This window comes from Marmota monax, unplaced genomic scaffold, assembly GCF_021218885.2.
Source record: "Marmota monax isolate L192 unplaced genomic scaffold, Marmota_monax_Labrador192_F-V1.1 WCK01_AAM20220418_F8-fsc00442, whole genome shotgun sequence".
Taxonomy (NCBI): domain Eukaryota; kingdom Metazoa; phylum Chordata; class Mammalia; order Rodentia; family Sciuridae; genus Marmota; species Marmota monax.
In genome coordinates, this window is record NW_026692662.1 from 348,534 (window position 1) to 374,666 (window position 26,133).

Below are 26,133 nucleotides of genomic sequence, written 5' to 3' on the forward strand. Positions count from 1 at the left end.
TTATAGGAAAAGGAAACCGGAATGCAAGCTACAGTATTTCCTCACTTTACCCCAATGGCCACATTTATCCTGTGCTCAGGGAAAGAACTGGAAGAAATCTCTTTTCCCAGAAATGCTGGATGTGGCCTGGCCTGAGGATTGATAAACAGAGGGACAGTAACATTTCTCCTGAAATCAGTGGTGGGGCTACAGAAGACAGCCAGGAGACTTCTAAGCAGAATGAAGCCACAGAGTCTTGTGGACGCTGCCATGTCATGTGACCAGCATTTTCCTCTCCTGATTGGTTTGAGGCACTGTCGGTCACTTCCAGTGGCTGTAGAAGATGGTAGCCCCAATCTTGAGAGTAGTAAAAATGGAACAAATGTGTCTTCATGAGTAGGCGTGCCTTCCTGCAGCCCCATGGGTCAAACTAAGCTCACCTGTTCCTTTGTGCTATTACCCCTTTGCCCTGTTTGGGATAGAATATTCCATGGAAACACCCTTTGTGTGTCCCCTTCTCTTACTCTGTCCTTGGGTGTGGCCTTCCTAGATGTCAGTCAACCTACTGACAGCAGACATCATGAAACTAGACTCAGCCCCCTGAAACCTGACCCCTTGCCTCATTTGAATGGCTTCTCCTCAATAAAAGGGGTTAGCACAGGCTCACTCTCTTTTTGCGGACCCTTAAGATCAGAGGAGCCATCACAGCACCCCCCCAAAGATAAAGGTATCTCTGTCTCTTGTGTGGTTATTTTACACAGCCCAGTTCTCCTGGAGTGACCCTGAGTGTTTTTGTTGCCAGAGGCTCCTGCAGACATCCAGGCCTCAGGAGTACTGGCTAAGGGAGGATGCTCAGGGAGGAGGAGCACGTGGACAGGTACCCCCAGGGCAGGAGGCGCTAGAGAGGGGCAGGTCAGTCACTATCCAGAGGGTGGAATTAAGTGAGAGGTGGGGACACTCCCCCCCAGCATACCATGGAGTCTTTCCCTGAGGTAGGAACAGACAAGGGTCAGGGGAAATGTGAAGCAGCAGCCATTCTGCTTCTGTGACTGCCAGGTGTGTGGACTGAGGGACGGAGGTCGGGGCTGACTCAGGCTTCTCACCTGGGAGGGAAAGGCCCAGCTGCCTTGTGCTGCCACAGGGTCTTCTGGAGAAGCAGAGGGTGGGCAAGGGATTCAGAGCCCCTAGCTTTCCAGAGGGCCAGTTTGAGGTTCCTAATGGTGAGCCCAAGGAAGGTAGCTGGGAGGTGGTCAGATGGCAGATCTGGAGCTCATCTGAGGCCCAGTGTCCTTTAGGGGCTGCTGATGCTGCAGGATGAGATGGATCTCACAGGAGTGTGCAGGGTGAGAGGAGTGGAGGGGAGGGTGCTTTTACGTGGATGACAGGGAGCACTGCCCAGAGCCTATTCTCCTGAACTTTCCAGAGAAAGGGCTATAATGATATAAAAGCCTAAAATCACTTTAGTATATGAAAATGAAACCAAAATATAACATAAAACTTTAAAACCCTGAAAATGTAATTACTTAAAAAAATATTTTATGTGAAAATTAATTTTTTTATTCAAAGTTATCACGACATGGATGCATTTCAAGGCACCTGATATATCTCAGGAGGCCCGGCAGCCCTGGAATCCACCCTTCCTGGAGAACAGACCAGGGCAGGCCTCTCCCTGCTGCCTGCATGGCCCCTTGCCCCACGTCTGTTACCCGCTGGGTCCTCACCCTTGCGCAGGGGATTCACGTGGTACTCTGTGCAGAGCTTCTGCATGCGCAGCTCTCGCAGGTACTGTTCCCGCAGGAACTGATTCTGATGAACCTCGTCCTGGATCTCCCTCTTCCTCTGGTATCCAGCCATGGCCTGGTCACACAGGTGCTATGTGCTCTCTAAGTGCCCTCTGGCTGGGGCGGTGCCAGGTCCTCTGCCATCTCCAGGCAACAGCATCCCAGCTGTCTCCTGGCAACAGAGTCCTGGTTGGAATGCTCCAGTCTCCAGCCCTGGACCTCCCCTGGGCGGCCCAGTCCCCCAACTCCACCCATTGCCCTCAAATCCCTCCTCCCAGGGCCCCAGGCAGGCACTGGACTCACCCGTCCCATCTTCTCAGGTCAGAACCTGGGTACTAGAGCTGCCCTAGGACATCATCAGGGAAGGGCTCCAGGTCCAGTCACAGGCCCAGGTAAGGGACTGATGGCTGGACCTCACCTTGGCCAGTCATTCCCTAAAAAGATTTGTGGAGGAGTCAGGAAGCTCTCCCACTTTGAAACAGATACCCAGAATCATGACCTATGGCTAGCTCACACACACACACACACACACACACACACACGCTCAGGGCTGGCAGTTTTCCATTTGAGAACATGTTCTGTCCAGTGTGGTTATAGACAGAACCACCCATTCTCTATGGAAATTCCTGGGACTTTAGTGTTTTTAACTGTGGTAAGATACACATGGCGGGAAATTTCCCACCTTCGGCCTTGGGGTGGTGCCGAGTGTGTTCACACCCTGTGCAGCCCATCTCCAGAGCTGCTTCACACTCTGAGCTGGGCTTCCTCTCCCCTCCTCCAGCCCTGGCCACCACCTCTCCATTCTGTGTCTGGATTCACCCCACTGGACGCCTTATGCAACAGTTCACTTTAAAAGAGCCCAAAGTGCCTCAACCAGAGAGGGAGGCCCCCTGCCCTGTGAGCACCTCACCTGACTCTACAGCCTGTGCTCTCTCCACTGGGGACCTTCTCCTTGGTCCATTCACGCATTTGTGAGAGGGAGTGTCCAGGAGGGCTTAGGGCAGGGACCACAGTTTGGACACGCTGGCTGTGTGGAGGCTTCTGCAGAGTCCTGGGTGACTCCTGACCTCATGCCTGCTGCTCCTGCAGGCTCCGGCAGCTGGCTGCTCAGCAGGAGAGGGAAGGAAGGACTCTGGAAAAAGGGCCCTGCTGAAGCTCTTTCTGCCATGGTGCCAAGACAGAGTGAGGGAGAGCACAGACAGCGGTAGGACAGCCAGGATCTGGTCGGGGAGCCAGGGGTCTGGCAACTGACCTCAGAAATGCTCCAGGCTGAGTGTAGGGCTGTCATCCTTCTGTGTCCCCTGGGTCCACCTGCTCAGGCTGCTGGGAAGACAGCCCCAGGGACTGTGACCTGCACCCACAGTGGGGAATCCATCTCCCCTGGATGAGTGTGTCAACCCTGCTGCCTGGTTGGGGAGGCTGGATTGTGGGTGGGACTGGATTATGGGGACCTAGAAAGGAGAGCTGGGAGGAGAGGGGGTAAAGATGGGGGAGTGACGGGAAAGGAGAGCCAGACGAACAGGGGGGAGGCGAGTGGGTGGTCTGGGAGCAAGAGAGGAAGAGCTGGGCACGGGGCCCCTCAAGGCAGGGTGTTGGGAAGGGACCATGTAAGGCAGAGGAGGGAAAGTGGTGGGGCAGAGGCCAGAAGGGGAGGGCTTGAGCTGGAGAGCAGGCTGAGGGCTGGCAGCCTGGCGGGTCAGGGGAGGGAGGCGGGTGATGGGGCTGGAGGGTGGGGGCGCCCGAGGGGGGCGCGGGCGTCGAGCTTTATCCACGGGAGGAAGCTTCTTAGTCATGTCTTTGGACAGTCCTAGCTACTCACTGGCCAACCAGTGACTGACCCTTGCCAGAGGGCCTCCCACAGTTCTCTCCTCAGATTCCATGATGGAAGGCCCTTTGTGACAGGCACAGCCCCACCCTGTAAGGCACTGACAGTCCCCACCATCCAGGGACTGGTCCCATGTCTAGGTTCAAGAGTGGTCATGGGACACAGCAGAGAGAGAGATGCTGCACTAGGAGTCCATGTCCTTAGGGGACTTCAGACTGCCCTCCTCAGGCAGTGACTGATCAGAGGGCTAGGGGACACCTCTGTGCCTGGGTCCTAGGTGCCAGTTCAGAAGTGGGATGGGAAAGTGGAATCAGTGTCCCAGTGGATTAACTCACTGCATTTCCCAGAGCCCTTTCTTATCATCTAACTCCCTGCATGAACAGAGGTAGTGAGAGGGGAGAAGAAGTATCTATTATGCAAAGAGGAGGACACTGGAGACTAGGGAGGGGGCTGCCATGGGCAGGCAGTGGGGTCAGAGCAGGTGGGACCAGAGCCAGGCACAAGGAGGGTACGCAGGAGCAGCACACAAGGACACCGAGCTCCCAAGGGCAGCCTGACCCTCTCATATTTTTGGTCAGGGTCTGGTAGGACTGCTGGGCTCGGGGCTTTACTTCTGTGGTTTGTCTGTGGTCTCACAGTTTGCTCCCTAACTCACAGCACATCTGTGTGACTATTCAATGACAGGAGCCTGTGTCCTCCTGAATGTGCTGAGCTCCAGCTAAGTGGCCACAGTCTTTTCGATTTCTCATGACCATTTCAGCCTCAGAGGACCCACACTGCCTGCTGGGCACCTCTCTTATGCTCTTTGGGGCACAGTGTGAATGTGTTTAGGCTGCTCCCGGAAAGTGGGGTGACCTTGTCACAGGGACAGGACTTTCCTGAAGCTGGCTACCCTCAGCACCCTCTGGTTCTTTGGTTGGAATGATGTTGAAATGCACCTTCCTTGTTTGAGGTCTGGAGTCTGAACATAGCTTTCATTATCACAGGAACATTTCTAGAAAGTTCTGTGTTGTCTTCAATGCCAAGAACACTGAACCATTGCTCAACATGGGTGGGATAACAAGTCTGGAGGCCCCCTGAGTCTAGGGATAGATGATTTCCAGTAAAGGAGGGTTCCACACAGAGTTATGATTTAATGATACCAGTATTTGTGTGCAGTGGGGGCCAAAGGTCTTTACCTGGAAAATGGCTCCTTACCCCGCACCCCGTCCTCACTCCAGACTCAGTCTCTGGGTGGCTCTCTATGCTGATGCCAGCAGGGAAGTCCAACTTTCTCTTCATCTAGATTTTTTTCCTAAGCAAGTGAGTGATCCCAGAATGCAGGCCATTTTCTCCTGTTTGGTGTCCACCTGGGACTGCAGTGAACACTGGGAGGGTCAGGTCGTGTTTGTGTTGCTCAGCTTTTCATTCCAGTGGCAAAAAGCCTCACATGACCAACTTAAAGGGAGGAAAGGTCTATTCTGCTCATGGTTCCAGAGATTCCAGTCCATGTTGATTCAAGTCCATTGTTTCTGGACATGGTGGTAAAAGGGGCAGAGTGATGCTCATCTCATCATGGTATCGGGGGCAGGGAGATAAAGAAAGATAGAGAGAGGAAAGGGCCAGGGACAAGACTGAACCTTCTAGCTCATTCCCTGCCTCCCCCCCATGATCTACCTCCTCCAGCAAGCCCCACCCCCTACAGTTTGCACCCCTAACAGTCCTTTCAAATATGGCCCCATCAATGGATCCATCCACTGATGAGCACTCACATGACCCCATCATTCCCCAGCATCCACACCTCTGAAAAGTGCTGCAGGTGGACTAGGTCTTCAGCACAGGGGCCTTCAGGTGGAATTCCAGATCCAAACTGAAACATTGTTGTGCAGCACTTCTGCACAAATCAACCATATGTGGCACTTGTGGAGAATATAGAAGATTTTCCTCAAGGAAATGTTTGTCACATTCATTTTGGTTGGAAATTACAAAATCTTCAATCCAAGATGAAATTGTTGCTGAGTTTCAACTTTCAACTTTTGTTCTATTACTTACAAGCTGCACAGAATAGCTTCAGGACTCCCCTGTCTTTATGCAGGGGGGACAACAGAGAGAGTTCGTGGGGCAGGGGAATGACAGGCAGGTACCAGGGCCTGATGCACTTGGTCAGGATCTCACTGAGAACCACAGAGACCTGGAAAGCTCACATAATCCCTCACTCCTCAGTTCCCTGCACTTGTTAGACCACGATGCAAAGAAAAGACCACCGACTCCAATTGAAATCAAATTAAAGGAAGCTTATAATTTCAAACTGCCAGGCTGTCTCCTAAAAACCACAGGAACTGGAGACAGCCCCCTACTTCTCCAGGAGTACAGCTTTATAGCACAGAAAGTTACACAAAGGGGGTTTGAGAACTTAGGATAACAAGATTTTGACAAGTGTAACACAAAGGCTAGTTCATATTTTTACTGGTCCCAACATCAGAATTTATGAAGGTCAAATTTACGAAGGTCATTAGAGCCTCAGAGAGGGTCGTTACCTGGCCAGGGAAGGCCAAGATTTATGAGGAAGGCCAAAATTTATTTTCTATACAGAAATCCTAATATTTTACAGAAAACAGAAATGAATCCTTTAAAACTTGTGACAAGATGGCTCCTGATCTTAAGAATTAGGCTGGGTTTATCACACTTCCATATTAAATTCTGAATATGCACTACTTATAATAATTATGTTGTATGCCTGTAAATAGGTGAATGCAGATGATGACCGGAGAGGAAGGCAGGTCCTTCAGAGGCGCTCTGCCTGCCCACTAAGTATAAAAGGACTGAGGGAGACCCTTGGGGGTTGGGGACCCAGAGCAAGGTGTGGGCGGCGCCAGGGCAGTGGAGAACGGATTTGCTTTTCCATCCCACCCGAGTCTGGTCCTTCATAGCTGGTGTAGAAAGTCGGGCCTCATCTCCTGAGTCTGACAGCAGCCCAGTGAGGTGGCCTGGGGACCGGTGGCCTCCTGTTCTTCTCCTGCGGGTGTGGACACCCACAGATGGCAGCTGACTTGCAGAATCACAGCACTGCTGAGTGAGGGACCGGGGAGGATGGAAGTCCTTAGATCCTGAGGACAGGGCTCCTGAGTAGCCGAGGCCTCCAGATCATGTCCTGATCCCTGGTGCTAGGACTTCCTGCATGCCATTTTACATCTCATGTCCCAAGGCTACTGGAAGGCCAGAGCTGATGTACAAGATGAGGTAATGTCAGGCTGGCCCAAATCAGAAACTCTCAGGGGGTTGCCCCTCCTATAGGGGGATGGGTCCTGGCACCCCTGACCCCCCGAGGGATAGGTCTCCCGCTCTCTGGGGTTATCTCTCTTTTACTGGATGGTTGCTGCTCTTCTATCATCAGGGTCCCCCTATTTTTTTTTTAATTTTTTATTGTTGGCTGTTCAAAACATTACATAGTTCTTGATATATCATATTTCACAATTTGATTCAAGTGGGTTATGAGCTCCCATTTTTACCCCATATACAGATTGCAGAATCACATCAGTTACACATCCATTGATTTACATATTGCCATACTAGTGTCTGTTCTATTCTGCTGTCTTTCCTATCCTCTACTATCCCCCCTCCCCTCCCCTCCCCTCCCCTCCCCTCTTCTCTCTCTGCTCCCTCTACTGACTTTCGTTTGTCCCCCTTATATTATTTTTCCCCTTCCCCTCACTTCCTCTTGTATGTACTTTTGTATAACTCTGAGGGTCTCTTTCCATTTCCATGCATTTTCCCTTCTCTCTCCCTTTCCCTCCCACCTCTCATCCCTGTTTAATGTTAATCTTCTTCTCATGCTCTTCGACCCTACTCTGTTCTTAGTTACTCTCCTTATATCAAAGAAGACATTTGGCATTTGTTTTTTAGGGATTGGCTAGCTTCACTTAGCATAATCTGCTCTAATGCCATCCATTTCCCTGTAAATTCTATGATTTTATCATTTTTTAATGCAGAGTAATACTCCATTGTGTATAAATGCCACATTTTTTTTATCCATTCATCCATTGAAGGGCATCTAGGTTGGTTCCACAGTCTAGCTATTGTGAATTGTGCTGCTATGAACATCGATGTAGCAGTGTCCCTGTAGCATGCTCTTTTTAGGTCTTTAGGGAATAGACCGAGAAGGGGAATAGCTGGGTCAAATGGTGGCTCCATTCCCAGCTTTCCAAGAAATCTCCATACTGCTTTCCAAATTGGCTGCACCAATTTGCAGTCCCACCAGCAATGTACAAGTGTACCCTTTTCCCCACATCCTCGCCAGCACTTGTTGTTGTTTGACTTCATAATGGCTGCCAATCTAACTGGAGTGAGATGGTATCTTAGGGTGGTTTTGATTTGCATTTCTCTGACTGCTAGAGATGGTGAGCATTTTTTCATGTACTTGTTGATTGATTGTATGTCCTCCTCTGAGAAGTGTCTGTTCAGGTCCTTGGCTCATTTGTTGATTGGGTTGTTTGTTCTCTTATTGTCTAATTTTTGGAGTTCTTTGTATACTCTGGATATTAGGGCTCTATCTGAAGTGTGAGGAGTAAAGATTTGTTCCCAGGATGTAGGCTCTCTATTTACCTCTCTTATTGTATCTTTTGCTGAGAAAAAACTTTTTAGTTTGAGTAAGTCCCATTTGTTGATTCTAGTTATTAACTTTTGTGCTATGGGTGTCCTATTGAGGAATTTGGAGCCCGACCCCACAGTATGTAGATCGTAGCCAACTTTTTCTTCTATCAGACGGCGTGTCTCTGATTTGATATCAAGCTCCTTGATCCATTTTGAATTAACTTTTGTGCATGGCGAGAGAAAGGGATTCAGTTTCATTTTGTTGCATATGGATTTCCAGTTTTCCCAGCACCATTTGTTGAAGATGCTATCCTTCCTCCATTGCATGCTTTTAGCCCCTTTATCAAATATAAGGTAGTTGTAGTTTTGTGGATTGGTTTCTGTGTCCTCTATTCTGTACCATTGGTCCACCCGCCTGTTTTGGTACCAGTACCATGCTGTTTTTGTTACTATTGCTCTGTAGTATAGTTTGAAGTCTGGTATCGCTATACCACCTGATTCACACTTCCTGCTTAGCATTGTTTTTGCTATTCTGGGTCTTTTGTTTTTCCATATGAATTTCATGATTGCTTTCTCTATTTCTACAAGAAATGCAGTTGGGATTTTGATTGGCATTGCATTAAACCTATAGAGAACTTTTGGTAATATCGCCATTTTGATGATGTTAGTTTTGCCTATCCATGAACAGGGTATATTTTTCCATCTTCTAAGATCTTCTTCTATTTCTCTCTTTAGGGTTCTGTAGTTTTCATTGTATAAGTCTTTCACCTCTTTTGTTAGGTTGATTCCCAAGTATTTTATTTTTTTTGAAGATATTGTGAATGGAGTGGTTGTCCTCATTTCCATTTCAGAGGATTTGTCGCTGATATACAGGAATGCCTTTGATTTATGCGTGTTGATTTTATATCCTGCCACTTTGCTGAATTCATTTATTAGCTCTAATAGTTTCTTTGTAGACCCTTTTGGGTCTGCTAGGTATAGAATCATGTCATCTGCAAATAGTGATAATTTAAGTTCTTCTTTTCCTATTTTGATGCCTTTAATTTCTTTCGTCTGTCTAATTGCTCTGGCCAGTGTTTCGAGAACTATGTTGAACAGAAGTGGTGAGAGAGGGCATCCCTGTCTTGTTCCAGATTTTAGAGGGAATGCCTTCAATTTTTCTCCATTCAGAATGATGCTAGCCTGAGGCTTAGCATAGATTGCTTTTACAATATTGAGGAATGTTCCTGTTATCCCTAGTTTTTCTAGAGTTTTGAACATAAAGGGATGCTGTACTTTGTCGAATGCTTTTTCCGCATCTATCGAGATGATCATATGATTCTTATTTTTAAGTCTATTGATGTGGTGAATAACATTTATTGATTTCCGTATATTGAACCAGCCTTGCATCCCAGGGATGAATCCTACTTGATCATGGTGCACAATGTTTTTGATAAGTTTTTGTATCCGAGTGGCCAGAATTTTATTGAGGATTTTTGCATCTAGGTTCATTAGAGATATTGGTCTGTAGTTTTCTTTCTTTGAAGTGTCTTTGTCTGGTTTAGGTATCAGGGTGATGTTGGCCTCGTAGAATGAATTTGGAAGTTCTCCCTCTTTTTCTATTTCCCGAAGTAGCTTGAAAAGTATTGGTATTAGTTCCTCTTTAAAGGTTTTGTAAAACTCTGCTGTATACCCATCCGGTCCTGGGCTTTTCTTCGTTGGTAGTCTTTTGATGGTTTCTTCTATTTCCTCAATTGATATTGGTCTGTTTAGGTTTTCTATATCCTCCTGACTCAATCTGGGCAGATCATATGACTTAAGAAATTTATCTATGCCTTCACTATCTTCTAATTTATTGGAGTATAAGGATTCAAAATAATTTTTGATTATCTTCTGTATTTCTGAAGTGTCTGTTGTGATATTGCCTCTTTCATCCCGTATGTTAGTAATTTGAGTTCTCTCTCTTCTTCTCTTCGCTAGCATGGCTAAGGGTCTGTCGATTTTGTTTATTTTTTCAAAGAACCAACTTTTAGTTTTGTCAATTTTTTCAATTGTTTCTTTTGTTTCGATTTCATTAATTTCAGCTCTGATTTTAATTATTTCTTGCCTTCTACTTCTTTTGCTGTTGTTTTGCTCTTCTTTTTCTAGGATTTTGAGATGAAGTATGAGATCATTTATTTGTTGGTTTTTTCTTTTTTTAAGGAATGAACTCCAAGCAATGAATTTTCCTCTTAGAACTGCTTTCAATGTGTCCCATAGATTCCGATATGTTGTGTCTGTGTTTTCATTAATCTCTAAGAATTTTTTAATTTCTTCCTTGATGTCTTCTATAACCCATTGATCGTTCAGTAACCTATTGTTCATTTTCCAAGTGATGTATTCTTTTCCCTTCCTTCTTTTATCATTGATTTTCAGTTCCATTCCATTATGATCAGATAGGATGCATGGTATTATCTCTACTCCTTTATATTGTCTAAGAGTTGCCCTGTGACATAATATATGATCTATTTTTGAGAAGGATCCATGTGCTGCTGAGAAAAAAGTGTAACTGCTTAATGTTGGGTGGTATATTCTATATATGTCAATTAAGTATAGGTTATTAATTGTGTTATTGAGTTCTATAGTTTCCTTATTCAACTTTTGTTTGGAAGATCTGTCCAGTGGTGATAGAGGTGTGTTGAAGTCTCCCATGATTATTGTATGGTGGTCTATTAGACTCTTGAACTTGAGAAGAGTTTGTTTGATGAACATAGCTGCACCATTGTTTGGGGCATATATATTTATGATTGTTATGTCTTGTTGGTGTATGGTTCCCTTAAGCAGTATGTAGTGTCCCTCTTTATCCCTTTTGATTAACTTTGGCTTGAAATCTATTTTATTTGATATGATTATGGATACTCCTGGTTGTTTCCGAAGTCCATATGAGTGATATGATTTTTCCCAACCTTTCACCTTCAGCCTATGTATGTCTTTTCCTATCAAATGCGTCTCCTGTAGGCAGCATATTGTTGGGTCTTGTTTTGTGATCCATTCTACTAGCCTGTGTCTCTTGATTGTTGAGTTTAAGCCATTAACATTTAGGGTTATTATTGAGATATGGGTTGTTCTTCCAGCCATATTTGTTTATTTATGTTACTAAACATGGTTTGTTTTCCTCTTTGATTATTTTCCCCCCTTTAGTGTCCTACCTCCCACTATTGGTTTTCATTGTTATTTTCCATTTCCTCTTCCTGTAATGTTTTGCCAAGGATGTTTTGAAGAGATGGTTTTCTAGCTGCAAATTCTTTTAACTTTTGTTTATCGTGGAAGGTTTTAATTTCATCTTCCATCCTGAAGCTTAATTTCGCTGGAAACACAATTCTTGGTTGGAACCCATTTTCTTTCAGTGTTTGAAATATGTTATTCCAGGATCTTCTAGCTTTCAGAGTCTGTGTTGAAAGATCAGCTGTTATCCTGATTGGCTTACCCCTAAATGTGATCTGCTTCCTTTCTCTTGTAGCTTTTAAAATTCTCTCCTTATTCTGTATGTTGGGCATCTTCATTATAATGTGTCTAGGTGTGGGTCTCTTATGATTTTGCACATTCGGCGTCCTGTAGGCTTCTAGGATTTGGGGTTCTGTCTCATTCTTCAAGTCTGGGAAGTTTTCTCGTATTATTTCATTGAATAGATTGCTCATTCCTTTGGTTTGAAACTCTGTCCCTTCCTGTATCCCAATGACTCTTAAATTTGGTCTCTTGATGTTATCCCATATTTCTTGGATGTTCTGCTCATGGTTTCTTAACAGTCTTGCTGAGCTGTCTATGTTCTTTTCAAGTTGAAATACTTTATCTTCATTGTCTGATGTTCTGTCTTCTAAGTGTTCTACTCTGCTGGTAGTATTCTCAATTGAGTTTTTAAGTTGGCTTATTGCTTCCTGCATTTCTAGGATTTCTGTTTGTTTGTTTTTTATAACCTCTATTTCTCTGTATAGTTGATCTTTTGCTTCTTGGATTTGTTTATGTAATTCATTGTTGAAGTGATCTTTCATTGTCTGATTTTGCTGTCTGATGTCTTCCTTGAGACTCCAGATCATCTGAAGCATGTATATCCTGAATTCTTTATCTGACATTCCATCTGCTGCAGCTATTACCTCTTCTAACGTTGAGTTGACCTGCAATGCTTGTGGTCCTTTCTTTCCTTGTCTCTTCATACTGTTCGCGTTCCTTTCTACTTGGTGAAACTGTTGTGCTATTGAATTTTCCCCCTATATATTTATATTGGTCTTGTATAGTTGCAAAGTCGCCCTCGCAGGCGCGGGCGGCTGCTCTGTCCCTCTGCGGGCCGCTAGGCTTGTTCTGTCCGTGGTCACAGTTCTGTCTACTTTGCAGGCGCAGGCAGCGGCACTGCCCCTCTGCAGGCCTCTGGGGCTGTACTGCCAGTGGGTCGCAGGTGCGCCTACCTTGCAGGCGCGGGGGGGGGGCGGCTCTACCCTTCCTCAGGCCACTGGGCCTGTTCTGTCTCTCGGTTGCAGGTCTGGCCTGTTCTGATGGTGGTCACAGTTCCGTCTACCTTGCAGGCGCTGGGGGGAGGGGGCGGCTCTGCCTCTCAGCAGGCCGCTGCTCCTCTTCTGCCGGTGGGTCGCAGGCCCGCCTACCTTGCAGGAGTGATTGGAAGCTCTGTCCCGCCGTGGGTCACTGGGCCTTTCCTGTCCGTGGTCACAGTTCCACCTACCTGGCAGGTGCGGGGGGTGGGGGGCGGCTCTGCCCCTCAGCAGGCCGCTGGGCCTGCTCTGTGGGTGGTCACAGTTCTGTCTACCTTGCCGGTGCAGGGGGAGGGGGCGGCTCTGCCTCTCAGCAGGCCGCTGCTCCTCTTCTGCCAGTGGGTCGCAGGCCCACCTACCTTGCAGGAGTGATTGGAAGCTCTGTCCCTCCGCGGGCCACTAGGCCTTTTCTGTCGGTGGTCACAGTTCCGCCTACCTGGCAGGCGCGGGGGGTGGGGGGCGGCTCTGCCCCTCAGCAGGCCGCTGGGCCTGCTCTGTGCGTGGTCACAATTCCCTCTACCTTGCCGGTGCAGGGGGAGGGGGGCGGCTCTGCCTCTCAGCAGGTCGCTGCTCCTCTTCTGCCGGTGGGTCGCAGGCCCGCCTACCTTGCAGGAGTGATTGGAAGCTCTGTCCCGCCGCGGGCCACTGGGCCTTTTCTGTCGGTGGTCACCTGGCAGGCGCGGGGGGTGGGGGGTGGCTCTGCCCCTCAGCAGGCCGCTGGGCCTGCTCTGTGCGTGGTCACCTTTCCCTCTGCCTTCCTATTTTTGAAAGCCTTTTCTCTAGGGATGGGTTTCCTATTGCCAGGGGTGCCCCATCTCTAGGAGATTCAAGTACCCCTCTTTCTCTAGAGATGTGGTGCATCCCTTGGGGTGTTCTGCTTTGTGGCATTTGGACAGCCCTTCTCTAGCATGTGGTTCTCCTCCGGGGGAGACCCACCTCGTGGGGATGGGAGCCTGCTCTCTGCCTTCCTGAGGGATGGGTCAACTTCTCAGGGGTTGCCCCTTCTCTAGAGGGATGGGCCCCTGGGTCCCTAACTCTGTAAGGAATGTGGCTCCCCCTCTCAGTGGTTGCTCCTCCTCTAGGGGAATGGGCCCTAGCACCCCTCACCTGCCATTCCCTTTCCTCTCCATTTCCACCACCTGCCCCAAGATGTGCAAATGTGTGACAATCCTCCACCATTGTCTGCACATTGGCAGCTTCCTCTCAGTGAGTGCTCAGGGTGATCAGTGACCACATTCAGGGACCAGGTGACCACATTCAGGGACCAGAAGGCTCAGACTTCAGGACATTCCATTCCAGGGCTACTGTCACATGGATTTTCAATAATAAATAACCTTCCTTTTGACTGACAAATCCTTGCATCACTTGTCAATTAAACAGCAGAGATGAGAGAGAGATAGAGAGAGAGAGAGAGAGAGAGAGAGAGAGACAGACAGACAGACAAGGATGTGTGTATGAGAACTCGCCTCCTTGAAGGGCAACTGCTTCCTCACACCTGATTCCAACCCACCGCTTCCTCCATCTCTGCAGGACAGACTCCACACCATGCTCTGTCCTGTAACATTCCTGAGATTCGATAGAATTTGCAGATTTGGACTTAGCAAACCTGAATTGAGTGACGCGGTTTTCCCCCTACAATTCACAAACTTTTGAAGTCCAGTTACTTTCCCTTCCCACTCCATTTGTCTGAAAAGCCAGCAGTGTTTCTGACTGGATGTCATGGGCCCTGCTCTTCTGCTCTGCATCCACTGAGGCCCAGCGCCTGCTAGGAACCAGTGATTGAGCCATGAGAAATGGGGGGAGAATTGCGGATGTAGAAGTAATAAAGAGCTCACCTCCCTTCTACCAGCGGGGAGGTGCTGGGGGAGCCATGCTTTCTGCGCTGCGAGTACCTGTTGACATTATTCTCACCCAGGCAGACTACCGAAGAAGAGTAAGAAGATATAAAGGATAGATCATGCCTCCATTATAGCACTACCTTGACCACAGGGAGATTTGACATCACCATCAGTCCCATCGTTTTTGCAAGAATCACAATCTAAGTTATGACTTCTTCACTATCTTTCCAACTTCCTTCCTCAAGTAGGCAGGCTAATGTCGGGCCAGGGCTGGGCTGGAGAGGATGCAACAGAGACAGACCCCAGGGCTCACTTCCACTTTGTGCACTCGCTGCTCTACCCCTGGTGCCTCAGTTTAAAACTGGCAAGCCTCTTTCCTTCTTCTTGTCCCTCTCCATCACCATGTGGGAGGCGATGCTAACTTTCTTCCCTCCATGTCCAAGGTATCTCTTCTTCAGCTCGAGGACTACCACAGTGAAGAGACACAGACTCTGGGGCTGGAACCAGTAGGTCTGACCAACAGCTATGTCTCAAGGCTACAAATGAAGTTTATCACCTGGCAGGAACTCAGTTTTCATATCTCCTCTAAATAGCACACTGCCCCCCCTCCCTTGCAGAATCTCAGCGTTTGGGGAGGGAGTCCTCTGTGACATCATCTTTGCTAGCAAAGCAATAACACTTCTTTTTCCTTTTTCTCAATTACCTTATCCTTGTTACTGGTTTGGCATCTGAGACAAGGACCAAGCTTCTGGGGTCATATTTGCTGAACTAGGTGAGACCTGAGTGTGTCCCTGTTCTGACTTTCCTGGGCATGTGTGGCACTCTGGGTGACCCTCTCCTTCTATGAGGAGGATGCATGTGGCCGGTGAGGTTGCTGAGAGACATCTGCTAGAGAAATGGGAGGGCAGTTTCCCTGGGTCTGACTGGAGGAGCTGTTCCCATGGGGAGGAACTGAGGGACTATTCCAGCAGGTATGGTTCATTCCATCATTTGGTCTACTTTGAATAAATCAAAACTGAATACAGTAAACTTGTGTCATCTTGGTCATCTGGTAACCCCTCCCCCACTCTGCATTGTTGGAACATCTGGTTCCCCTCCTTCCATGGGATATTCTGGTAGTTCTTTCTGGAGTATCTGTGGCTCCAGTGTGTAGAAGTTATGATAAAGTGGGAGTAGAGGATCTAGAGGATTCTTCCCCATCCATAAAGCTGACCTATTACAGAGGTTTCCATTGTATCAGCCTTGTTTTGAGGATTCCCCCTGCTTTCCTGTCTTCATGTGCTTTTTTTTCTGGTTATTTTTATCTCTGTTACTAGTTCCTTAAGACACAGACAATGATGCACTGATCCCTAGTCTCCCAGGAAAGATCTTGGCTAATTGGGTGATATAGAGCTATAAGCCTATAACTAATAAAAATATAATACATTACTCTAAAACAGTCTGGTCACTGAATGATATTCTGAATTTTATATGTTCTTGCAGTTAGTGTTAGTCTGTCAGAGCTTAAATGGATAGAAGAGATTGAGTAGGTGCAGGTATTTATGCAATTGCATGAAAGGGAGTCTGAACAGCTAGGATCTAAATGGATTGTGCAAGAAAGTCTGGTGTGCAAGGACAGTGGAAGGAAATTGAGACATTTCCATCCTCTCAACAATGGTGTTGGCTGGCCCACCACTGGGTTTCAGCTTGATCCCAGCCACACAGACCTTCCTACAGGTCAGGGATACCAGTCGTTGGCTGGAGAACAAATCCCAGGAAGCTGCCTGGGCTGCAGAGAAATGGGTGAACTGGGGACCGAGACCCAGAGCAATTGGCCACTGCCCCACCTTCCAGCCTTTTTTGCTTAATGGAGGAAGAGGGCTGCTGGCCAAAAAGGACATGTCAGTGGGTGTTGGAACGGCTAGATTGTGACCTAGGGAGGGGAGTGGTCTCCCCTTTGAAGATCTGTCAGGATCCCCCATTTGGCCAAGGCTGCTGGAGTGGAGCCAGCATTCCACAGATAAATATGAACAAGAGGACTGGCAGGAGTGCAAAAGGGGCAAAAAACCCAGCCGTGGCTTGGAAACCAGTAAGTAAAGAGAAAGAAAATTTTTAAAAGCCTGGAGCTTCTTCCATTCGATTTTGAGACTTGGGACAAAGCAGTGACTGTGAATCCTGCTGGGTAGCCACAGGGCCCCAAATATGCAGGATGAAAGCCAAAGGCCTGGTCTGCAGAGGCATTGCAAGAAGGGAAGTCCAGGCTCCGGGAAGATGTTGAGGAGCACCTGCATGGCCTTCTCATCTGAGACACACACCAGGCCTGGGCTGTAACCAGAGCACAGTGCAGCCAGGGAGTGGGGAGGGCCCCTGAGCATGCTCCTCCTGCACTCACTGCTCCCCCACCTCACAGCTCCGAACCAACAAGCTCTTCTCCTGCCTGTGGGCACTTCCAGTGGAGCCCTGCCTGCTGCCAGAACTCAGGAGGCACCAGGGCCTCCTGGAGACCCTGTGCCTACAGGTTATCTGCCTCTTGGTCTCGCTAGTTTCTGCAGACAACGATCCCTTAATCTCTCAACATGGTCAATGTGATATTCATCAGACACAGTGTCCTGGACATAAGAAGAGAGCCTCAGCAGGTGGAGGGGCTGTTGATAGAAACCCCACACAACTGGTTGAGTTTCTCTCTAAGGTATGTAATCCCTGGGAGGATCAGAGACAAGAGCCCACACGTTTTGTTGCAGCCCTTGCCAAAGGATCTTCCAGGAAACCTCAAGCAAAGGATGGCAGGTCACTCTCTGTCAAAAGTCAATGTTCCTCCTGTAGGAAAAAACTGAGGGGGACCCCGAGTACAATGAGAATGGGGACTCACTGAGTTGATAGCATCACTATTATAAGAGTGACCTGACAGACTCAGCAACAACCTTTGCTCCAAAACTTGGATGCAAACAGAACGAAGAGAGATTGAGGCACAGTTTCATGGATACAAGAAACCCATCTGCAGTGCTCCCAGTGGCTCTCCTCCAAAGTGGGTGGAGAACAGGCTTAACCTGAGCCCAGGAAAAATCACAGTATGTGGGAAACCCTTCCTGGTGCCCCCGGGAAGAAGGAAACTGTGGCTACATCCAAAGAATCTAGAATAAAAGTGTGCCAATATTGGGGCAAAGTTTAAATGCTATACATGAGTGTGCTTCTCCCAGGTCACCAACAAGGTGAGTGAGAATCATCTGTCCGCGCATTTTAGGAAGAGTCCAGAAGACGATAAAGGACAACAGGCAAATCTTCCATTCCAGGACCCCTGTCATTGTCCATTTCCAGCAGGAAACAACTTGATGATGTTGTCATGCAGTTTTCCCCAGAAATGGAAAGTAGCAATTGACAGAAAATGTAATGGGAGTCCACTTCATTCTCTTAGTGCAGACCTTGCTGCTCTGCCACTGAGGTTATTTTATTTTATTTTTATTTTTAAAGTTTTGTAAAAAGGACACCACCAGTATATTTCACAAAGATATCAATGTATATACCCCAGCAACACAAAAAGAATAAATCTTTAAAAAATATTCACCCCCCGATTATTCACATGTTTTCTAATATAAATTTAGGACTTCAGTATGTAAATAAATATACATTACTATGTATATTTATTATTATACAGGTATTACTATGTATACCTTTCTAGTGTGGCTTACCAACAAATCAGCTGAACTTGAATTTTCTTTAATTAAAGCAGGTATGCTTTTGATGGTAGGGAAGGGAGGAGGAGAGAAAGCATTTGAAACTGTCCAGTTCACGTCAGTTATCAGTCTGCTTGATCCTGGGAGCTGGTGGAAGGTGTTAACGTGGCTGGGAACATCAACACCTTGGCATGCATGAATGTCAAGTCGGGAAGGCTGGCAATCACCTTGATAGCTTCTTCACTCAAGTGCTCTTCTCTTTTTGGTTTCCTGGTAGATGTGCTTGTCTTCTCTACTGTGGACATGAGTCTTGCAAATGCATCAGTCACTTTGAGGCTTGAGGTGGAGATTTCCAGCTTAGAAGTTTAATTCATACAACTCTGGATCTACACCTGGGATTGTGTTTCTGCTGCTAGAGCCACTGTCATCCACGGGCCCAAAGAAATCAAGGTTCAGAAGAGTGGAACCTCCACTAGCATCTAAAGGGTAAGTAAGGCCACTGCTACTCCAGTCAAACTGGACGGGTGGTAGAGACTCCTGGAATTGATCAGATGTACATGTGTTCATCTCTGGTGTCAGGGTGGTTGTCTGACCAATGGAAGCAATTTTTTCTGTGGCAGAGAGTGGTTTCAGTGGTTCCTTGGTGGGCTCTAACATGCCCAATCCTGCTGCATACATGGGCACTATAACAGGCTGCTTCTTGTTGCCCGTGAAGAGAATGTTTCGGGTGTCCATTCCTAAGGAGCACAAAAGCTTCTTGTTGCTATGGGAGCCGCCCCACTGATATCTCAAGCCATGTGCATCATGGATATCCTGTAGATTGGTCCACACATCCAGCAGTTCTCTGCTTTCAGCTAAGGCCTCTCTTGTTTTTATTGGCAAGGTGCTTGTTTCCAGCAAGTGCTTCAGAAAAGAAACATCCTCTTCAGCCTCAGGGACAGATATGGAAGGAAAACATGCTTTGAAAATTCATTCCAGGTGGTTTAGTAAAGTTGTCTGAATGGAAGTGGCTGATTCCTGTAAATGGCCACTAGCAACTGCTCCTTTGGGAGTTGCCAAAGGGATACTGTGCATCTTGGGGGTTCCTGGAGTATCAACATTTCCATCTGTCCTATGTGACTGCCAGACTTCCTTTTGTTGATGAGCTTCAGTGGCCTGCTGATCTCCAAAAGCAGCCCAGGAACAACCATCTTTTTGTTTATCCCCAAAAGCATTCCAATCTACAACTTGGCTAGGACCAGCTGAACTGAAGTCCACAAAGTCATCAGAGTCTTGAAAAGCACTGCAGTCATCTTGAATATTTGGCACTGAATCAAAATCTCCAAACTCACTGTCTTGCCCATTTTTCAGTTCTGAAACAGGTTCAGTGCCTGTTCCACTAGACTTTCTTGCCAATTGACATTCCTCTGATAAATTATCAGAAGTCTGTTTCAGGTCTGAATCAGTAAATATCATTTCCTTTGGGTAAGAAGCAGCATTTGTATCTCCAAATTCTCCAAAGTCATCACTTGATTCACTAAAATGTGGAAAGTGCTCTGAGGACTCTTCAAAAGTGACATCACTCATTCACTTGAGTACCAATGACGAAAGGTGGAGTGGTGCCACTGGCTGTGCCAAAGTCATCAAAATCATCCTCATTGGTATCATCGCAAGCCACAAATCATTATTACTACTATCACCATTTTTTACACTTACAGAATCATCCAAAACATTTTCTTCTGTAGGACCAATGTTTGGGATTTGGGAATTAGTAAACTTTCTACTTTCTTCTTTGGAAGAACCAAGTTCTTCATCAGCATCAAAAGTTTGAATAGGGCAGGGTTACAGTGCTGCAGTTTCTGCCAGACGCACAAGCACCGCACTCAGGGCTGAATTCTGGGTTCGAGACGGGGGAAGGAAGTGGTCCATCTTGGTTCTCCACACCGGTCAGACCACAGAGGAGGCCAGCAGCCACCATGTTGGTAAACTGACGTCACCATACCTGTTTTTGACTGACCGCAGCTCATTCAGCCATAGAACAGGTAATTTCAGGCTGCAATTCGCCTGTGGCTCGCAGACAGATTGCTAGGGTTCAGCGCCTGGGTGCTTCTTAAAATCTGATCTTATCGGAGTAAACACCGAGCGCGGGGCGGCCGAGTTCCAGCTCCTGGAACCGTCCCGGAACCGCCCTGGCTCAGGGCTGCGGAGCCCGTGGAGGCTGCTTCTTGGGCCCTGCTACTATCAGAGCATACACCAAGCACTAAGAAGCCGAATTCCGGCTCCCGGAACTGAGCCCGCGGGGGCTGCTTCTTGGAGCCTACACTTATAGGAGCTTACACCGAGCACGGAGCGGCCGAGTTCCGGCTCCCGGAACTTCCCTGGACCGGGGCTAGGAGCCCGCGGAAACTGCGTCTCGGTCCGGGTCCTGCTGAGGGCCGGTCAGGACTCACCCGTTGTTTGGGTTGCCCGGCAAGGGGAACGAAATGCTGCCATTCGCATAGGATACCAACATGGCAGAGATCTGATGTCAGCAGAAAGCGGTGGAGGAGAGATCTTCATCAATACCAGCGGTGACATAAGCAATTGGTCTCCTGGTAAGGGGGGTGAGGCTCAGTCACCCGAGTCTCCTCAATTTGTCCTCGAGCCAGAGGGAAGGAGCCGGGCCACCGCCAGCCCCCGGAGCAGGCCCAGCGGCTCGCCAGCATGGTGACCGCGTGACCCCAATTGGAGAGGGGGCGGAGCGGAGCCGCCACCCACACCCGCCAGGTGGGCAGACCCACGACCCAGTAGTACATGGGCGTGGTAGGAGGGGCAGGGCAGAGCCGCCCTTCGCGCTTGCAAGGTAAACAGACCTGTGACAGCCTGGCAGGTCAGGCCCAGTGGCCTGCCAGTGTGGTACACACGTCACCCCAACTCGAGTAGGGGCAGAGCAGATCCTTCTCCCACGCCCGGATCAGGCCCTGCCGGTGTGGTGGTCACGTGACCCCAATTGGAGTGGGGGCAGAGCGGAACCGCCACCCATGCCCGCAGGGTGAGCAGACCAGTGATCAACCTGCAGATCAGGCCCAGGGGTCCGCAGGCGTGGTAGGAGGGGCAGGGCAGATCCGCCGCCCGCGCCTTCAAGGTAGGCAGACCTACAATAGACCGGCGGATCAGGCCCAGGAGCCTGCCGGCGTGGTACAAACACCACCCTAATTGGAGTAGTGACAGAGCAGAGTCGCCTCCCTTGCCAGGAACAGACCCAGCGTCCTGCAGGTGGGGTAGTCACGACACCCCAATTGGAGTAGGGGCAGAGCAGAGCCTCCACCCGTGCCTGAAAGGTGGGCAGATCTGCGACTGACCAGCGGGACAGGCCCAGTGGCCTGCTGGTACGACAGACACGTCACCCCATTTGGAGTAGGGGCAGAGTAGAGCTGCCGCCCGCGCCTGCAGGGTAGGCAAACCTGCAACCGACCGGCGGATCAGGCCCGGTGGCCTGCCGGCGTGGTACACTCGTCACCCCAATTGGAGTAGGGGCAGAACAGAGCCGCCACCAGCTCCCAGAACAGGCCCAGTGACCTGCCGGCGTGGTAGCCACGACACCCCAATTGGAATAAGGAGAGAGCAGAGCCGCCACCCGCACCTGCAGGAAAGATACGCAAGCAGTATGAAAAGACAAGGAAAGAAAGGACCACAAGCAATGCAGGTCAACGCATCTTTAGAAGAGGTAACAGCTGCAGCAGATGGAATGTCAGATAAAGAATTCAGGATATACATGCTTCAGATGATCTGGAGTATCAAGGAAGACATTAAACAGCAAAATCAGACAATGAAAGATCACTTCGACAACGAATTACGCAAACAAATCCAGGAAGCAAAGGATCAACTATACAGGGAGATAGAGGTTATAAAAAACAAGCAAGCAGAAATCCTAGAAATGCAGGAAGCAATAAACCAACTTAAAAACTCAATGGAGAATACTACTAACAGAGTAGAACACTTAGAGGATAGAACATCAGACAATGAAGACAAAGTATTTCAACTGGAAAAGAACATAGACAGCTCAGCAAGACTGTTAAGAAACCATGAGCAGAACATCCAAGAAATATGGGATAACATCAAGAGACCAAACTTAAGAGTCATTGGGATACAGGAAGGTACAGAGCTCCAAACCAAAGGAATGAGCAGTCTATTCAATGAAATAATACAAGAAAACTTCCCAGACTTGAAGAATGAGACAGAATCCCAAATCCTAGAAGCCTACAGGACGCCGAATGTGCAAAATCATAAGAGATCCACACCTAGACACATTATAATGAAGATGCCCAACATACAGAATAAGGAGAGAATTTTAAAAGCTACAAGAGAAAGGAAGCAGATTACATTTAGGGGTAAGCCAATCAGGATAACAGCTGATCTTTCAACACAGACTCTGAAAGCTAGAAGATCCTGGAATAACATATTTCAAACACTGAAAGAAAATGGGTTCCAACCAAGAATTGTGTATCCAGCGAAATTAAGCTTCAGGATGGAGAATGAAATTAAAACCTTCCACGATAAACAAAAGTTTAAAGAATTCGCAGCTAGAAAACCATCTCTTCAAAACATCCTCGCCAAAGCATTACAGGAAGAAGAAATGGAAAATAACAATGAAAACCAACAGTGGGAGGTAGGACAGTAAAGGGGGGGAGAATAATCAAAGAGGAAAACAAACAATGTTTAGTAACAGAAATAAACAAATATGGCTGGAAGAACAACCCATATCTCAATAATAACCCTAAATGTTAATGGCTTAAACTCACCAATTAAGAGACACAGGCTAGTAGAATGGATCACAAAACAAGACCCAACAATATGCTGCCTACAGGAGACGCATTTGATAGGAAAAGACATACATAGGCTGAAGGTGAAAGGTTGGGAAAAATTATATCACTCATATGGACTTCGGAAACAAGCAGGCGTGTCCATACTCATATCAAATAAAATAGATTTCAAGCCAAAGTTAATCAAAAGGGATAAAGAGGGACACTACATACTGCTTAAGGGAACCATACACCAACAAGACATAACAATCATAAATATTTATGCCCCAAACAATGGTGCAGCTATGTTCGTCAAACAAACTCTTCTCAAGTTCAAGAGTCTAATAGACCACCACACCATAATCATGGGAGACTTCAACACACCTCTCTCGCCACTGGACAGATCTTCCAAACAAAAGTTGAATAAGGAAACTATAGAACTCAATAACACTATTAATAACCTAGACCTAATTGACATATATAGAGTATACCACCCAACATCAAGCAGTTACACTTTTTTCTCAGCAGCACATGGATCCTTCTCAAAAATAGATCATATATTATGTCACAGGGCAACTCTTAGACAATATAAAGGAGTAGAGATAATACCATGCATCTTATCTGATCATAATGGAATGAAACTGAAAATCAACGATAAAAGAAGGAAGGAAAAAGCATACATCAATTGGAGAATGAACAATAGGTTACTGAATGATCAATTGGTTATAGAAGACATCAAGGAGGAAATTAAAAAATTCTTAGAGATAAATGAAAACACAGACACAACATATCGGAATCTATGGGACACATTGAAAGCAGTTCTAAGAGGAAAATTCATTGCTTGGAGTTCATTCCTTAAAAAAAGAAAAAACCAACAAATAAATGATCTCATACTTCATCTCAAAATCCTTGAAAAAGAAGAGCAAAACAACAGCAAAAGAAGTAGAAGGCAAGAAATAATGAAAATCAGAGCTGAAATTAATGAAATCGAAACAAAAGAAACAATTGAAAAAATTGACAAAACTAAAAGTTGGTTCTTTGAAAAAATAAACAAAATCGACAGACCCTTAGCGATGCTAGCGAAGAGAAGAAGAGAGAGAACTCAAATTACTAGCATACGGGATGAAAAAGGCAATATCACAACAGACACTTCAGAAATACAGAAGATAATCAAAAACTATTTTGAATCCTTATACTCCAATAAATTAGAAGATAGTGAAGGCATAGATAAATTTCTTAAGTCATATGATCTGCCCAGATTGAGTCAGGAGGATATAGAAAACCTAAACAGACCAATATCAATTGAGGAAATAGAAGAAACCATAAAAAGACTACCAACTAAGAAAAGCCCAGGTCCGGATGGGTATACAGCAGAATTTTACAAAACCTTTAAAGAAGAACTAATACCAATACTTTTCAAGCTACTTCAGGAAATAGAAAAGGAGGGAGAACTTCCAAATTCATTCTATGAGGCCAACATCACCCTGATACCTAAACCAGACAAAGACACTTCAAAGAAAGAAAACTACAGACCAATATCTCTAATGAACCTAGATGCAAAAATCCTCAATAAAATTCTGGCGAATCGGATACAAAAACATATCAAAAAAATTGTACACCATGATCAAGTAGGATTCATCCCTGGGATGCAAGGCTGGTTCAATATACGGAAATCAATAAATGTTATTCAACACATCAATAGACTTAAAAATAAGAACCATATGATCATCTCGATAGATGCGGAAAAAGCATTCAACAAAGTACAGCATCCCTTTATGTTCAAAACTCTAGAAAAACTAGGGATAACAGGAACATACCTCAATATTGTAAAAGCAATCTATGCTAAGCCTCAGGCTAGCATCATTCTGAATGGAGAAAAACTGAAGGCATTCCCTCTAAAATCTGGAACAAGACAGGGATGCCCTCTCTCTCCACTTCTCTTCAACATAGTTCTCGAAACACTGGCCAGAGCAATTAGACAGACGAAAGAAATTAAAGGCATAAAAATAGGAAAAGAAGAACTTAAATTATCACTATTTGCAGATGATATGATTCTATATCTAGCAGACCCAAAAGGCTCTACAAAGAAACTATTAGAGCTAATAAATGAATTCAGCAAAGTGGCAGGATTTAAAATCAACACGCATAAATCAAAGGCATTCCTGTATATCAGCGACAAATCCTCTGAAATGGAAATGAGGACAACCACTCCATTCAAAATATCTTCAAAAAAAAATAAAATACTTGGGAATCAACCTAACAAAAGAGGTGAAAGACTTATACAATGAAAACTACAGAACCCTAAAGAGAGAAATAGAAGAAGATCTTAGAAGATGGAAAAATATACCCTGTTCATGGATAGGCAAAACTAACATCATCAAAATGGCGATATTACCAAAAGTTCTCTATAGGTTTAATGCAATGCCAATCAAAATCCCAATGGCATTTATTGTAGAAATAGAGAAAGCAATCATGAAATTCATATGGAAAAATAAAAGACCCAGAATAGCAAAAACAATGCTAAGCAAGAAGTGCGAATCAGGCGGTATAGCGATACCAGACTTCAAACTATACTACAGAGCAATAGTAACAAAAACAGCATGGTACTGGTACCAAAACAGGCGGGTGGACCAATGGTACAGAATAGAGGACACAGAAACCAATCCACAAAACTACAACTATCTTATATTTGATAAAGGGGCTAAAAGCATGCAATGGAGGAAGGATAGCATCTTCAACAAATGGTGCTGGGAAAACTGGAAATCCATATGCAACAAAATGCAACTGAATCCCTTTCTCTCGCCATGCACAAAAGTGAATTCAAAATGGATCAAGGAGCTTGATATCAAATCAGAGACGCGCCGTCTGATAGAAGAAAAAGTTGGCTACGATCTACATTCGGTGGGGTCGGGCTCCAAATTCCTCAATAGGACACCCATAGCACAAAAGTTAATAACTAGAATCAACAAATGGGACTTACTCAAACTAAAAAGTTTTTTCTCAGCAAAAGAAACAATAAGAGAGGTAAATAGGGAGCCTACACCCTGGGAACAAATCTTTACTCCTCACACTTCAGATAGAGCCCTAATATCCAGAGTATACAAAGAACTCAAAAAATTAGACAATAAGAGAACAAACAACCCAATCAACAAATGGGCCAAGGACCTGAACAGACACTTCTCAGAGGAGGACATACAGTCAATCAACAAGTACATGAAAAAATGCTCAACAT

The 26,133-nt window shown here is 46.4% G+C and overlaps 1 pseudogene; it reads right to left on the bottom strand.

Annotated features, from left to right (window-relative positions):
• Positions 1 to 18,229: 18,229 nt before the first annotated feature.
• LOC131423161 (aftiphilin-like) lies at positions 18,230 to 19,950 on the bottom strand (annotated as a pseudogene).
• Between the last annotated feature and the right edge of the window lie 6,183 nt (positions 19,951 to 26,133).